This window comes from Ahaetulla prasina, chromosome 10 (assembly GCF_028640845.1).
Source record: "Ahaetulla prasina isolate Xishuangbanna chromosome 10, ASM2864084v1, whole genome shotgun sequence".
NCBI lineage: Eukaryota > Metazoa > Chordata > Lepidosauria > Squamata > Colubridae > Ahaetulla > Ahaetulla prasina.
In genome coordinates, this window is record NC_080548.1 from 21,353,358 (window position 1) to 21,368,254 (window position 14,897).

The window sequence follows — 14,897 nt, forward strand, 5'->3', positions numbered from 1 at the left end:
ATATATGATTGACCAATAAATAAAATAAAATAAATAAATAAATAAAGGACTCACTGGAGAAGAGCCAAATGCTGGGAAAGATTGAGGGCAAAAGAAGAAGGGGACGACAGAGAATGAGGTGGCTGGATGGAGTCACTGAAGCAGTAGGCATGAGCTTAAATGGACTCTGGGGGATGGTAGAGGACAGGAAGGCTGGAGGAAGGTTGTCCATGGGGTTGTGATGGGTCAGACAAGACTTCCCAACTAACAACAAAGTCAAAAACTATTGCCTACCTTGATTTATAACCGTTCCTCAAATTCAAAGCCTTTTAATATACACTAACAGATGTACTTCTGATTAACAAGGACCAAAAAAAACCCTTATTTTCCAGCAACTGGATGTGGCAAATGTAATCCTAGCAATAGCATTCCTTTCTTAACAATGCACCGACCCACACACACTTTGTGTACTAATGCATATATAACTCAAGATGCTTCACAATGATTAAAATCACAGTTCTGGCATGGAACAGCAACATCAAACAAGGCAAGACAAATACAGGTGCAGCCAATGAAAGTACAACCTTCAGATAAAATCTACCTGGCAGGCAGAAAGCTGTTCGAATGAATGAATAACTCTCACTGAGTAGCAGATGACAACACAAAGAAAGGTAAACCGGACTTTATTGGGGGGGGGATGTTTCATTAGCTACAGACAGGCAGTTTTGGGATAGATAAGTATTCATTTGATTTTGTTTTAGGGCAGGGGTGTGCAAACTTGGCTCTTTTAAGACTTGTGGACTTGTGGAGCTTTGCTGGCTGAGGAACTCTAGGAGTTGAAGTCCACAAGTCTTAAAAGAGCCAAGTTTGCAGACCCCTGTTTTAGAATAGAATAGAATTTTTTTTATTGGCCAAGTGTGATTGGACACACAAGGAATTTGTCTTGGTGCATATGCTCTCAGTGTATATAAAAGAAAAGATACGTTCATCAAGGTACAACATTTACAACACAATTGATGATCAATATATCAATATAAATCATAAGGATTGCCAGCAACAAGTTATAGTCATGGACTTTAGGACTGAGCTCTGGGCAGAGCAGTAGTACCTTTGTCATCATGGACTTTGCTCTGCCTATGTTCCAGCCTTCGTCATCTTTAAGCCAGCCACCATTTGATCATCATTAGTCAATGGGTGTCCATTTGATTTTGGCATGACATTTGACCACTCCGGACAGCATCGCCTCTCGTCGGCCTCTATCCTCTATTTATGCACTTTATTTATGCGATATTCAGCACTTGAACTCTTGCGCCTGCGAGGTGCCCCCGCCTCGCAGGAATGGCCCGCCGCACTATCAAGGGCCGGCCTCAATGACGGGTCTTGGGACCCACAGAGGTGGCATGCGAAAAAAAAGAGCCTTTGGGGGTTTTTAGATAGGGTTTTAAGGGGAGGGAGGGTTAGGGCGGGCGTCGGGGGTAGCCCGTCGGGTGGGGAGCCAGTCCCCGCGCTGCTCGTGACGGTTTTTAACGGGTTCGGAGGTTAGGGGGAGATTACGCCCTGTTGGTGAGGGTGGTCTGATTTGCACGGTAAGTGGGAGGGGCAGATATGGCGGAAGGGGGATCATATCGCCCTAGGGGGCGCGCTCGATGTTTGCAGGCGATCGCGCGCCCCGATCCCTCGTCCTTTTCCCGTTCCCCGGATGGTCAAGACCCTCAGAGCCTGGGCCTTCGGCTGGTGTTATGCAACGCACGGGCCGTAGTCAATAAGGCCCCCCTAATCTACGATCTTATTCACGGGGGCGCCATGGACCTTATAGGCGCATGGAACCCGGGCTGGGCACGGAGGGGGGAGTGCCCCTTGTGGAGATGTGCCCGCCGGGCTCCCGTGCATTCCATCAGCCGAGGGCTCAGGGTAGGGGTGGGGGGGTGGCGGTTGTGATTAGAGAGAGTCTAGAGCCGAGGGAGACCACTGTACCTCAGATTGCCGGGTGTGAATCCTCTTGTGAGATGGGGCCATAGGTGTCAGATGGGTTTGCTGATCACGCACCTGGCTCCTTGCTGCGTGTCAGCTGCCCTGCCCGAGCTCTTGGAGGTGCTGGCTGGAGTGGCAGTTGAGACCCCCAGACTTTTAGTCATGGGGGATTTTAACTTGCCATCTTCCGGCTCGTCATCAACGGCAGCTCGGGAGGTCATGGCTCCATGACGGCCTTGGACCTGACCCAAGTAGTGGATGGCCCTACTCACATCGGGGGTGGCACTCTGGACTTGGTTTTTGTCTCTGGTCAGTGGTTGAGAGATCTGGACTTAAAGGAAATAGTCATTGAACCTTTGTCATGGTCAGATCACTCTCTTCGCCTGGACTTTCTGACCGCCATTCACCACCGCAGGGAGACGGAGCCGACACGCTGGTTCCGCCCCAGGCGCCTGATGGACCCGGAGGGGTTCCGACGGAGCTTGGGCCATTTCCTGACGGTCTGGCTCACGGCTCGGCTGAGGAACTTGTTGCGGCCTGGGAACGGGCGCGGCGGGGCCTTAGACCGTGTCGTGCCTTTGCGGCCTCTGACCCGGCGCAGGTCCCAACCGGCTCCTTGGTTCTCCGAGGAGTTGAGGGGATGAAGCGCCGGAGAAGACGCCTAGAGAGTTCCTGGAGGTCTAGCTGCTCGAGGCTGATCGGACACTAGTGAAGTCCTATACTAGGGCTTACCTAGTGGCAATGAGGAAGCGAGGCGTAGCTACGCCTCCCTCATTGCATCGGCAGATAACCGCCCAGCCGCCCTGTTTCGGGTGACCCGCTCCCTTTTACATCAGGGGAGCGGGATGACCCGCTGCAGGACGTGCTGAGGAGTTTAACGTTATCTATACGATAAAATCGCTCAGCTTCGGGAGGGTCTAGATCAAGATTGCAGTGACGCGGGTGAGACGGCTGAGGGTGGTCTTGGGGATATTTTATGGGATGAGTTTGACCCTGTCGCTCCCGAGGACATGGACAGGCTGCTGGGGAGGTTGAATGCCACCACATGTTTACTGGACCCGTGCCCCTCCTGGCTGGTACTGGCCACTCAGGAGGTGACACGAGGCTGGCTCCAGGCTATTATGAGCGCTTCCTTGGTGGAGGGAGTCTTTCCGACCGCCTTGAAAAAGGCGGTGGTGAGACCCCTCCTCAAGAAGCCTTCCTGACCCGCTGTTTTAGGTAATTATCGTCCGTCTCCAACCTTCCTTCGTGGCGAAGGTTGTAGAGAGTATGGTGGCATATCAGTTTCCCTTGCACCTGGATGAAACTGTCTATCTAGACCCGTTCCAGTCTGGCTTCCGGCCCGGTTACAGCACTGAGACGGCTTTGGTCGCGTTGGTGGATGATCTCTGGAGGGCCAGGGATAGGGGATGCTCCTCTGCCCTGGTCCTATTAGACCTCTCAGCGGCTTTTGATACCATCGACCATGGTATCCTGCTGCGCCGGTTGGAGGGATTGGGAGTGGAGGCACCGTTTATCGGTGGTTCTCCTCCTATCTCTCCGATCGGTCGCAGACGGTGTTGACAGGGGGCAGAGGTCGGCCCGAGACACCTCACTTGTGGGGTGCCGCAGGGTCGATCCTCTCGCCTTCTGTTCAACATCTATATGAAGCCGCTGGGTGAGATCATCAGTGGCTTCGTGTGAGGTACCAGCTGTACGCTGATGACACCCAGCTGTACTTTTCCACACCGGGCCACCCCAACGAAGCTTATCAAGTGTTGTCCCGGTGCTTGGAAGCCGACGGGTCTGGATGGGGAGAAACAGGCTCAGGCTCAATCCTCCAAGACAGAGTGGCTGTGGATGCCGGCATCGGTACAGTCAGCTGAGTCCTCAGCTGACTGTCGGGGCGAGTCATTGGCCCCGATGGAACGGGTGCGCAACTTGGGCGCCCTCCTGGATGAACGGCTGTCTTTGAAGATCACTTGACGGCCGCCTCCAGGAGAGCTTTTACCAGGTTCGCCTGGTGCGCCAGTTGCGCCTTTCTAGACCGGGATGCCCTGTGCACGGTCACCACGCCCGTGACGCCTCGCCTGGATTACTGCAATGCTCTCACATGGGGCTCCCTTGAAGAGCATCCGAGGCTTCAGTTAGTCCAGAATGCAGCTGCGCGGGTGATAGAGGGAGCCCTCGTGGCTCCCGTGTGACACCTATCCTGCGCAGACTGCACTGGCTGCCTGTGGCCTTCGGGTGCGCTTCAAGGTTCTGGTGAACATCTTCAAAGCGCCCATGGCATAGGGCCGGGTTACTTACGGGACCGCCTACTGCTACCGGATACCTCTCACCGTCCAGGCGCCTCACAGAGAGGGACTCTCAGGGTGCCGTCAGCGAGACAGTGTCGCTGGCGACACCCAGGAAGGGCCTTCTGTGGGGGCTCCGCCTCTGGAACGAACTCCCCAGGACTTCGCCAACTTCCGGACCTCCGAACCTTCCGTCATGAGCTTAAAACTTATTTGTTCATCTGCGCAGGACTGGATTAGTTTTTAAATTGTGGGTTTTAAGGGGTTTTAAATGGGTTTTAATGGGTTTTAATGGGTTTTATTATTTGCTAAATTTTAATTATGCCAATTTGAATAAGTTTTTTAGTGGTATTTTAATAGTATTTATTTTGTAATAGTACTGTCATTTTATCTGGCTGTAAACCGCCCTGAGTCCCTCGGGAGAAGGGCGGTATAAAAATTTAAATAATAAATAATAAATAAATAGTCATACAGTCATAAGTGGAAAGAGATTGGCGATGGGAACTATGAAACGATGATTAGGTGATAAAAATTTACCAAGTTTGCAAATTCCTGCACAAGTGGGATGGAAAGCACATGAGATCCCAACAAATTAAATACAGAAAAACAGGAGGCTGATCAATCCATCCAAGCAAGAATAGAATAACAGAGTTGGAAGGGACCTTGGAGGTCTTCTAGTCCAACCCCCTGCTGCTTAGGCAGGAAAACCTACATCACTTCAGACCAATGGTTATCCAACCTCTTCTTAAAAACTTCCACTGTTGGAGCATTCAAAACTTCTGGAGGCAAGTTGTTCCACTGATTAATTGTTCTCACTGTCAGGACATTTCTCCTTAGTTCTAAGTTGCTTCTCTCCTTGATTAGTTTTCACCCATTGCTTCTTGTCCTGCCCTCAAGTGCTTTGGAGAATAGCTGGACTCCCTCTTCTTTGTGGCAGCCCCTGAGATATTGGAAGACTGTTATCTCCCCTAGTCCTTCTTTTCATTAAACTAGATATACCCAGTTCCTGCAACTGTTCATATTTTTTAGCCTCCAATCCCCTAATGATCTTCGTTGGTCTTCTCTGCACTGAAGAGAGTCATTAGCTCTTAAAAGTGTGGATTTGAAACTTTTTGAATGAACTTCCTGATTGCAATTCCATACGACTTTGAAATGTTGCTGTTTACATTGCTTTAGTAGTGGGATTTGCTTTGGCCTAGCCTTAGCATAATTGCTTGAGGAGACATAATTCCCTCCCGTGTTTTCATGCCCTTAATGGGATCCAGACAAAAGCATAGGTGCTTTTGATCTAGGGTGGAAAAGACATTCACTAGAGATCTTTATGGAAATGGATTTGTGTGATCCTCTGAAGCACACAGGTCCAATACCAATGGCATCATAGAGCACAGCTCGCTATCATTTGTCAAATTTCTGCTTGGAAGTGATTTACAGAAATGTAAACATTGAGGAAACATCAGTTAGACTAGTTTTAAAATAATTAACGTTAGAGATCTTGGTGGTCTAAAAGAAAACATCTCAGAGAACCTCTTAAAGAACTAAGAAGAGAAATTACATAAATCCTGCATCATAAATACTTAAGTAAAAGAAGGATTCTGAGGAAATAAGTTTATTAAAAACATATTAGAAGGAAAACACTTTACCAACCACACAAATTGGAGAAAGTTGTATATCTAGTTGTGCAACTAGATACGATTTTTTTAAAGGCTAAAGAAATTGTGTTGTTTTTTTTAAAAAAGTACGTCCTGATGTGAATTGTAAATATGAAGAATCCTTGCAGGAACTGGGTATGTCTAGTTTAATGAAAAGAAGGACTAGGGGAGACATGAGAGCAGTGTTCCAATATCTCAGGGGCTGCCACAAAGAAGAGGGAGTCAAGCTGTTCTCCAAAGCACCTGAGGGCAGGACAAGAAGCAATGGGTGGAAACTAATCAAGGAGAGAAGCAACTTAGAACTAAGGAGAAATTTCCTGACAGTTAGAACAATTAATCAGTGGAACGACTTGCCTGCAGAAGTTGTGGATGCTCCAACACTGGAAGTTTTTAAGAAAATGTTGGCTAACCATCTGTCTGAGATGGTGTAGGGTTTCCTGCCTGGGCAGGGGGTTGGACTAGAAGGCCTCCAAGGTCCCTTCCAACTCTGAAATTCTTTTATTCTGTAAAATGGACTAGATTTGTAATAACTGAGCTATCCCTAGCTAGAAAGAAAAAAAAGATATCATGAGTTTTACATCATTGAACGACATTGTAACTAAAGGTGCAACATTTAATTAGATCGGTTGATTTTTTTGAAAAAGGTTAACCAATTTAATAGCATCCTAAATGCAACAGTTAGCAGTTCAGTTATAAATTCAAGTACTCCTATCAATTGTAAATGCTCTCTCCATCTTAAAGCAAGACAACAATGAAACAAAACACATTTTTAAAATTGGGCAATTTGCTAAATTTCAGTTCATCCAAATAAAATTTGGAGATCTTGCTCATAAAATGCAGTGTTGTTGCCCATCATTCCTGTTTATATAAAATTATCTTTCCTTTTTCAAAGGAGTTGTTTTTTTGTGAATTGACAAACTCACTCTGTACCAGGGTGAATTCAAGCAGGTTCTGACAGGTTCTGGAGAACTAGTAGCAGAAATTTTGAGCAGTTCGGAGAACCGGCAAATACCACCTCTAGCTGGCCCCAGAATGGGGTGGGAATGAAGATTTTGCAATATCCTTCCCCCAGGAGTGGGGAGGGAATGAGAATTTTGCAGTATCTTTCCCCTGGAGTGGGTATGGGGATTTTGCAGTATCCTTCCCCTGGAATGGGGTGGGAATGGAGATTTTGCAGTATCCTTCCCCTGGAGTGGGGTGGGAATGGAGATTTTGCAGTATCCTTCCCCTGGAGTGGGGTAGGAATGGGGATTTTGCATTGTCCTTCCCCTGCCGCACCCACCAAGCCACGCCGCAGAACCAGTAGTAAAAGAATTTGAATTTCACCACTGCTCTGTACATATAATTTTTAAAGGGTTTGGGGCACTTTGGGGGTGGAATGAGTGATGTGAGGGAAATGCTCAGCTCTTGACAAGCTATCCTGAGCAACACCCTTATTAAAGTCAACCGAAGAAGCTGTTACAGATCACACCCAGGAATGCCAGCAGCTGGAGAATTCTCTGGGACAAGCATTTAGTTGCAGCTTAATAACAAGGTGTTCCTGCAACAGTAGCACTTCTGGCCTTATTTATTTATTAGATTTTTATGCCATCTTTATTATTTTAGAAGTAACTCAAGGCTGCAAACATTCCTAGTAATCCTTCCTTCCTCCTCCTGTTTCCCCTACTACAACAGCAATCCTCTGAGATGAGTTAGGCTGAGAGAGAGAGTAATGCAGGGGTGTCCAAACTTGGTCCCTTTAAGACTTTTGGACTTCAACTCCCAGAGTCCCTCAGCCAGCAAAGCTGGCTGAGGAACTCTGGGAGTTGAAGTCCAAAAGTCTTAAAGGGACCAAGTTTGGACACCCCTGGAGTAATGGCTCAAAGTCACCCAGCTGGGTTTCATGCCTAACGCAGGACTAGAACTCACATTCTCCTGGTTTCTAGCCTGGTGCCTAAACTACTAGATGAAACTGCCTCTCTTCATCTGTAAGAACCGTAATGTCTCATACCAACGGTATCGCCCATCTATCAGGGCTCCAAAAGCAAGATTTCTCTCACGTATGTTTTCTGAAATGAAGTTCTCCCTTAGATCTGTACGACTCCCGCTCTGGTCGCTTCCAGAGGTCCTTAAAACCAATGGTGGGTTTCAAATTTTTTTACTACCAGTTCTGTGGGCGTGGCTTGGTGGGTGTGGCATGGCTTGGTGGGCGTGGCAGGGGAAGGATACTGTAAAATCTCCATTCCCTCCCCAATCCAGGGGAAGGTTACTGCAAAATCCCCATTTCCTCCTGATCAGCAGCTCAATTTTTACAACTGGTTCTCCAAACTACTCAAATTTTCTGCTACCGGTTCTCCAGAACCCGCTGAAACCCACCTCTGCTTAAAACCACGGCTCTTCTCCTAGGCCCGTGATGGCGAACCTATGGCATGCGCGCCGGAGGTGGCATGCAGAGCCCTCTCTGATGGCCCGTGAGCTGTCACCCCAGGTCAGCTCCGCTGTGCATGCGTGCAAGCCAGCTGGTCTTTGGGTCTCTGCCGCGCAAGGGCAGGCACATGCAGGGAGGCTGCGTGGGAGAGCACATGCAGGGGGGGAACATGTTCATGCGCAGGGGTGGTGCGCATGCGGGGGTGTACATGCATGCATGAGGGTGCAGGGTCCCGTGTGCACATGTGCAGGGGGCAGGGCACATGTAGGGAATCCCGTACGCATTGCATTTGGGAGGTTCAGACCACAGGTGGGTTTCAGAAGGTTCCGACCAGTTCTGGACAACCAGTAGTAGAAATTTTGAATAGTTCGGAGAACCGGTAGTAAAAATTCTGACTGGCCATGCCCACATCGATTCTCTGCCTCCCGAGTCCCAGCTGATCAGAAGGAAATGGGGATTTTACAGTATCCTTCCCCTGGAGTGGGGAGAGAATGGAGATTTTACAGTATTCTTCCCCTGCCACATCCACCAAGCCACGCCCACCAAGCCATGCCACGCTCACCAAGCCACACCCACAGAACTGATAGTAAAAATTCTGACTGGCCCCGCCCCCATCTATTCTCTGCCTCCCAAGTCCCAGCTGATTGGGAGGAAATGGGGATTTTGCAGTAACCTTCCCCTGTCACGCCCACCAAGCCACACCACACCCACAGAACCGGTAGTAAAAAATGTTGAAACCCACCACTGGTTCAGACATTTTGGACACTCGGTCCGGAAAAGTTTAACCATTATTGTCCTAGGCTCTGACTGGCTAGTTGGATCCCTTTCCTGGGTACATGATATATTTTGTTAGTGCAGATTCGGATTCATTTTGTTTCATGTTCTATTTTTTTTTTTAATTGCATATCTGTCGTTTTATTTTTATGTCGTGAGTGGTCCCGAGTTGGTTTTGGAATGGGGTGGCAACTAAAATCAAATCAAAGAAATATCTGGATTTGTCTTGTTTTTACTTAGATTTAAGCCCCATTGATTTTCTGTGTTACAGAAGAACGGAGCTGAATTGCATCTTCCAGTTCAGTGCAAACTATCTCTGGACCAGATGAACTCCAAGGAACAGCATCTGCCATGTATGCCAATTCAGGTTCAATGCCCGGCCTCTCTAATGAATCAGCTGGGTAGGAGGAAGTCACTGCCTGGGGCACATCCAGCCCTCGATCGAATTTCAAAACTTCTAGGCAAACCTCAGATCAGCCCTCTGGAAAGAGGCATCTGCCCCTTACCAGCAGCCTTCAAGCTAGAATGAATAAACCCTTGTGAACGAAGGCAAATATACATGTCCCACAGTGGTGGGTTTCACATTAATGTTACTACTGGTTCGCCGGGTGCACCCCCACACATGCCTGCCTTCTGCACATGCGCTCGGTCTTCCGCATATGCGCCTTGCTCACACACCAGCCTTCCGCACATGTACCCGGCCCAGTGGTGGGTTTCAAAAATTTTTTACTACCGGTTCTGTGGGTATGTCTTAGTGGACATGGCGTGGCTTGGTAGGCGTGGCTTGGTGGGCATGGCAGAGGAAGGTTACAGCAAAATCCCCATTTCCTCCCCATCAGCTGGGACTCAGGAGGCAGAGAATAGATGGGGGCGGGGCCAGTCAGAGTTTTTACTACCAGTTCTCCGAACTACTCAAAATTTCCACTACCGGTTCTCCAGAACTGGTCAGAACCTGCTGAAACCCACTTCTGAACCAGACTCAAAAACGTGCCTAAATAGGATGGCATAGAGCCAGAGCTACCGGTTCGGGTAAACCGGTCCGAACCAGCTGAATACCACCTCTGATGTCCCAGGATAATGTTGCAGGATCCAATCTGAGTCAGTCGTGGGGACCAAAGGTTTATTCCTCCAAGCTTTCAGGCTCACGCTGGAGCCCATCCTCCGGGAACTTCTTGTCTCCAAATGTGCCTGCTGGGATGTTCCACATGTTGTATTTATAGGGTGTCTGGTTGTGTATGGCTTTTAATTGTTAATTAGGGTCTTGACTATTATCCCCTCATCCATTTTTTGACCCAGGCATTGATCTCTTGCCTCAGCTCACCCAGCACACAGTACCCAAAGGATTCCCAGAGGACTGTGACTTTCAGCAAATTTTCTCCAATGGCTCACAAGAACCACAAGCAGCCACGTTAAATCCCTTGCCTCTTCTTTTCTCACCTAAATCCTACCGTAGTCAGGATGCTCAAAGATGCCGGGAAATATTCCAGCACACATCCTTTGTCACCCTGCCTGCCCCTGAGGACAGAAGGTGAGCCCAGCCTTCCTGTGACCCACCTAGCCTTTAATCATAAAGCCAGGCAACTAATGACAGATTGCCACCATGTCACAGCAGGCGGAGTTAGGATGCACTCTCTCTCTCACACTCACTCACACTCTCTCTGCCTCCCTCCCTCTTTCTCTGCCTCCCTCCCCCTCTCTCTTTCTCTCTCCCTCCCTCCCTTCATCTCTCCCTTCCTCTCCCTCCTTCCCCCCTCTCTCCCTCCCCTCTCTCCCTCCCTCTCTCTACTTCCCTCTCTCTCCCCCCCTTCTCCCTCTCTCCCTCTCTCTCCCTCCCTCTCTCTCCCCCCTCCCTCCCTCCATCCCTCCCTCCGTCCCTCCGTCCCTCTCTCCCCTTCTCTCTCCCTCCCTCTCTCCTCCTCTCTCTCTACTTCCCTCTCTCTCCCTCCTTCTCCCTCCTCCTCTCTCCCTCTCCTCTCTCCTCTCTCTCTCTCTCCCCTTCTCCCTCCCACCATCTCCTCCCTCCTCCTCTTTCTCTCCCTCTCTCCCACTTTCTCTCTCCCTTTTTCTTTCTCCCGCTCTCCCTCTCCCTTCCTCCCACTCTCTCCCTCCTCCTTCTCCCTCCCTCTCTCTCCCTCCCTCCATCTCTCTCCCTCCTCTCTCCCTCCCTCCCTCTCTCCCCACTCTCCCTCCCTCCCTTTCCCTCTCTCCCTCTCTGTCCCTCCTTCTCCTTCCTTCCCCTTCCCCCCCTCCTCTTACCAAGGCTGTTAGATTGATTAGAATCAAGGCTGGTTCATGTCAAGTATGCTAAAGACACCAGCCAAACTGGGGCATCGTCAAGCGAGGTACCTGTGTGATTTCACTGGGGGCATTTGATGCTTCCTGTTCTAAAAATAAGAGAGGACTATTTTAGCTACCTGTTAAAACAACGCATCAAATTTCAGAGCCGGTGAAGTGCTTTCATCTGCTGCGCCTCTTCTGCAGAGAAATTAGGGCTTTGCAAAAGTTCCATGGGGCGCTTCACTTTGACAAGGCTTTGAGCGAAGCGCTTCTTTCAAGCTCCTTTGGGAAGAAAGGCAGTTCTCCTTTTTCTGAGAAGAGAAGTGAAGTCACTTTAGGTTGCTTTTGCAGGGCTCCCCTGGCATTTCAAAAGGGGGGCGGCAGAAGGGGCACAAAACGTAGGATCTTGGGAAAGAACAGGACTCACTCACTCTCCGGCTGGCGTCTTGTTTTTAAGCGTGCCACAAAACAATATTGCCTTCGGAGGCTCACTTGTCCACCAGATTTTACACCTCTCTGAATATTGTGACACTATTCCCAGCAGTTTAAACTTCATTTTTGGAAAACGTGCGGATTTAAACAGATATGCAAATGTTAGAGAGCCTTTGGGGGGGGGGGGAAATCTGTAAATTAATCCAAAAATAGAAGGGAACAGAATTATGAACAAATGTTCCCTCAGTTGTGGGCATCTGAATTTCTCCTGCTTTCATGTATTACTCAGTCCTTCCTCCCTTGTTATCTCTTGTTGTGGGAAACACTTTCCCTTCAAAGCCTTTCTTGCAGCAAATATTGCTTTAATGCTAGATGGCATTGCTTAATCGGCAGACCCCAATGCAAGCCAACACAGTTTTAGGCTGCATAAACAGATGGATAGAATCAAGATCACGTGAAGTGTTAATGCCACTTTATAATGCCTTGGTAAGGCCACACTTGGAATACGGCATCCAGTTTTGGTCGCCACGATGTAAAAAAGATGTGGAGACTCTAGAAAGAGTGCAGAGAAGAGCAACAAAGAGGATTAGGGGACTGGATATGAAGAACGGTTGAGGAACTGGGTATGTCTAGTTTAATGAAAAGAAAGACTAGGGGAGACATGAGAGCAGTGTTCCAATATCTCAGGGGCTGCCACAAAGAAGAGGGAATCAAGCTATTCTCCAAAACAGCTGAAGTCAAGACAAGAAGCAATGGATGGAAACTAATCATGGAGAGAAACAATTTAGAACTAAGGAGAAATTTTTCAGAATTACTCAAAATTTCCGCTACCAGTTCTTCAGAACCTGTCAGAACCTGCTGGATTTCACCCCTGCCTAGAGGGCATCAGAATGTGGACCACTGAAAGTAGAAGCAGAATGGAATGGGAGAACTTTGGAAAGGGCATGATGAAGTGAACAACTGTTGACAACCGTTTCCTCTTTGTTTAATCTTCCTTTTCTTTCGCTTTCTGCTTTCTTTTGTAAGCTCCAATGGGGGCAAGAAGCATTTTTCTTCTTTGTTACAGTACAGAGCATTATCAACACCTTGTGCGATAAAATTATTATTCCTGTAATTATTTCCATTCTCTCAGCAGATCCGTGGAAGTTGCTATCCCCTTGTGCCTCATGCTGACAAGAAGTGTGCCTTTGATGCCAAGCCCAACACATCACAGATCATAGAAACTTTTGTTATTGCTTATAGAGACAGCGCAACCCATGAATCGCTAGGAAGACCCACACACACTGTGGTCGAAGGATTTATGTTATTTTTTTTTAAAAAAATCGGTGGGTACTTCAGTCATAGTACTAAAATGATCATTAAGGCTTCCGTGGCTTTTTCCTGTAAAATGCAAAGGACCCCATATAGAGAACAAGCTATGGGTACAAAAAGCTGTGTTTTCTTTGTCTAATGCCTGTCAGGAGCATGCAGCTCATGACTTGTTTTCAAGGTGTGTCTAAAGCAAGCGTAGTGTAGGGAAGCGGTGCAGGGGGGTGGGAAAGTGTAGGGACGCGGTGGCTCAGTGGCTAAGACGCTGAGCTTGTCGATCGAAAGGTCGACAGTTCAGCGGTTCGAATCCCTAGTGTCGTGTAACGGGGTGAGCTCCCGTGACTTGTCCCAGCTTCCGCCAACCTAGCAGTTCGAAAGCACATAAAAAAATGCAAGTAGAAAAATAGGGACCACCTTTGGTGGGAAGGTAACAGTGTTCCATGAGCCTTTGGTGTTGAGCCATGCCGGCCACATGATCACGGAGACATCTTTGGACAGCGCTGGCTCTTCGGCTTTGAAAAGGAGATGAGCACCAACCCCTAGAGTCAGGAACGGCTAGCACGTATGTGCGAGGGGAACCTTTACCTTTACCTTAAAGCAAGCCAGCTGTAATATGATGCACTTGCCAATTCTCTTTCAAAGCATATAAAGAGAATAGCTTCCAGAGGCACAAAACAAAGAATGTCATGTTCCCAGCTTTTAAAGCAGGAGTGTTCAGCCTTGACAACTTTAAGACCTGTGAACTTCAACTCCCAGAATTCATAGAATTCATAGCTGGCTGGGGAATTCTGAGAGTTGAATTCCACAGGTCTGAAATTTGCCAAGGTTGGATATCCCTGTTTTAAAGTTTAATTTTTTTTTCCGCAGAAGTAAATCTTGAAGGAGGTCTACTTGCAAAGAAGTGTCTGATGGTTAAAGATGCTGAGCTTGTCAGCTGGATAGCTGAGAGCCTAGGTTTGAGACCTAGGGTGATGGGGTGAGCACCCATTACTTGCCAACGTTGTAGCTGCGTCTTCTGCTTCGTATACATCTTTGTTTTTATGGCTTCTGAACGTTTGCCAGGAAGGGCCTTTGGCAGTTTGCCTAATTCGACTAAGGTTTGTGAGATAACTGAGGAATTTGTGTTGGGAAGCATTTGTTTTACTTTGAGTTGAACGAAGCTGGGAATGAAGAAATTCCCAGCTGTTCAACTAAAGTTTGTTTTTCCACAGACAAAGTTTATTACTACCTACTTGGGCCTGGGTCACAACAGATGGGATGAATGAGTAGCATGATGGCCTAGTGGTGAAGATGCTCACCTCCCACTTGGAAGGTTGAGAGTTCAATCCTAGGTAATGGCAGTTGTTTCTCTCCTAGGGCACAAAGAAAAAAAATATCTGCTGCGGACTCCACATGGCATCAGGAAGGGCATTCAGCCAGTAAATGCAAACTCCATCCATCCAGTCACCCCAACTTTATTCCGAACTAAGGAATTACAGGGTCATAAAAAGGGAGTTATCGGAGTGGAACAAGGCCTACACCTCTCTGGCCCACTCATTCTTTTAAGGTCTGTGCAACTGAACTGAACTAAGCATCTTTAATGTAATAGTACGGAGGAAACCTCCCCAGATTCTGCCACCAGTAGCACCGGGATTTCTGCGCTGAAAAAAAGATTTCTTGGTTGTCTCAAATAACTCCTCTCTTCTATAATTGATCGTGCCATGTTTTTTTTTTTCTAATTAAACCTGCCCTACTCCCTTCCCCTCAAAAATACTGAAACCCAATAAGTTCCTAATTTCTACTACCCAATAATCATTATAATTATTCCCCATCCAGACTCGCCTA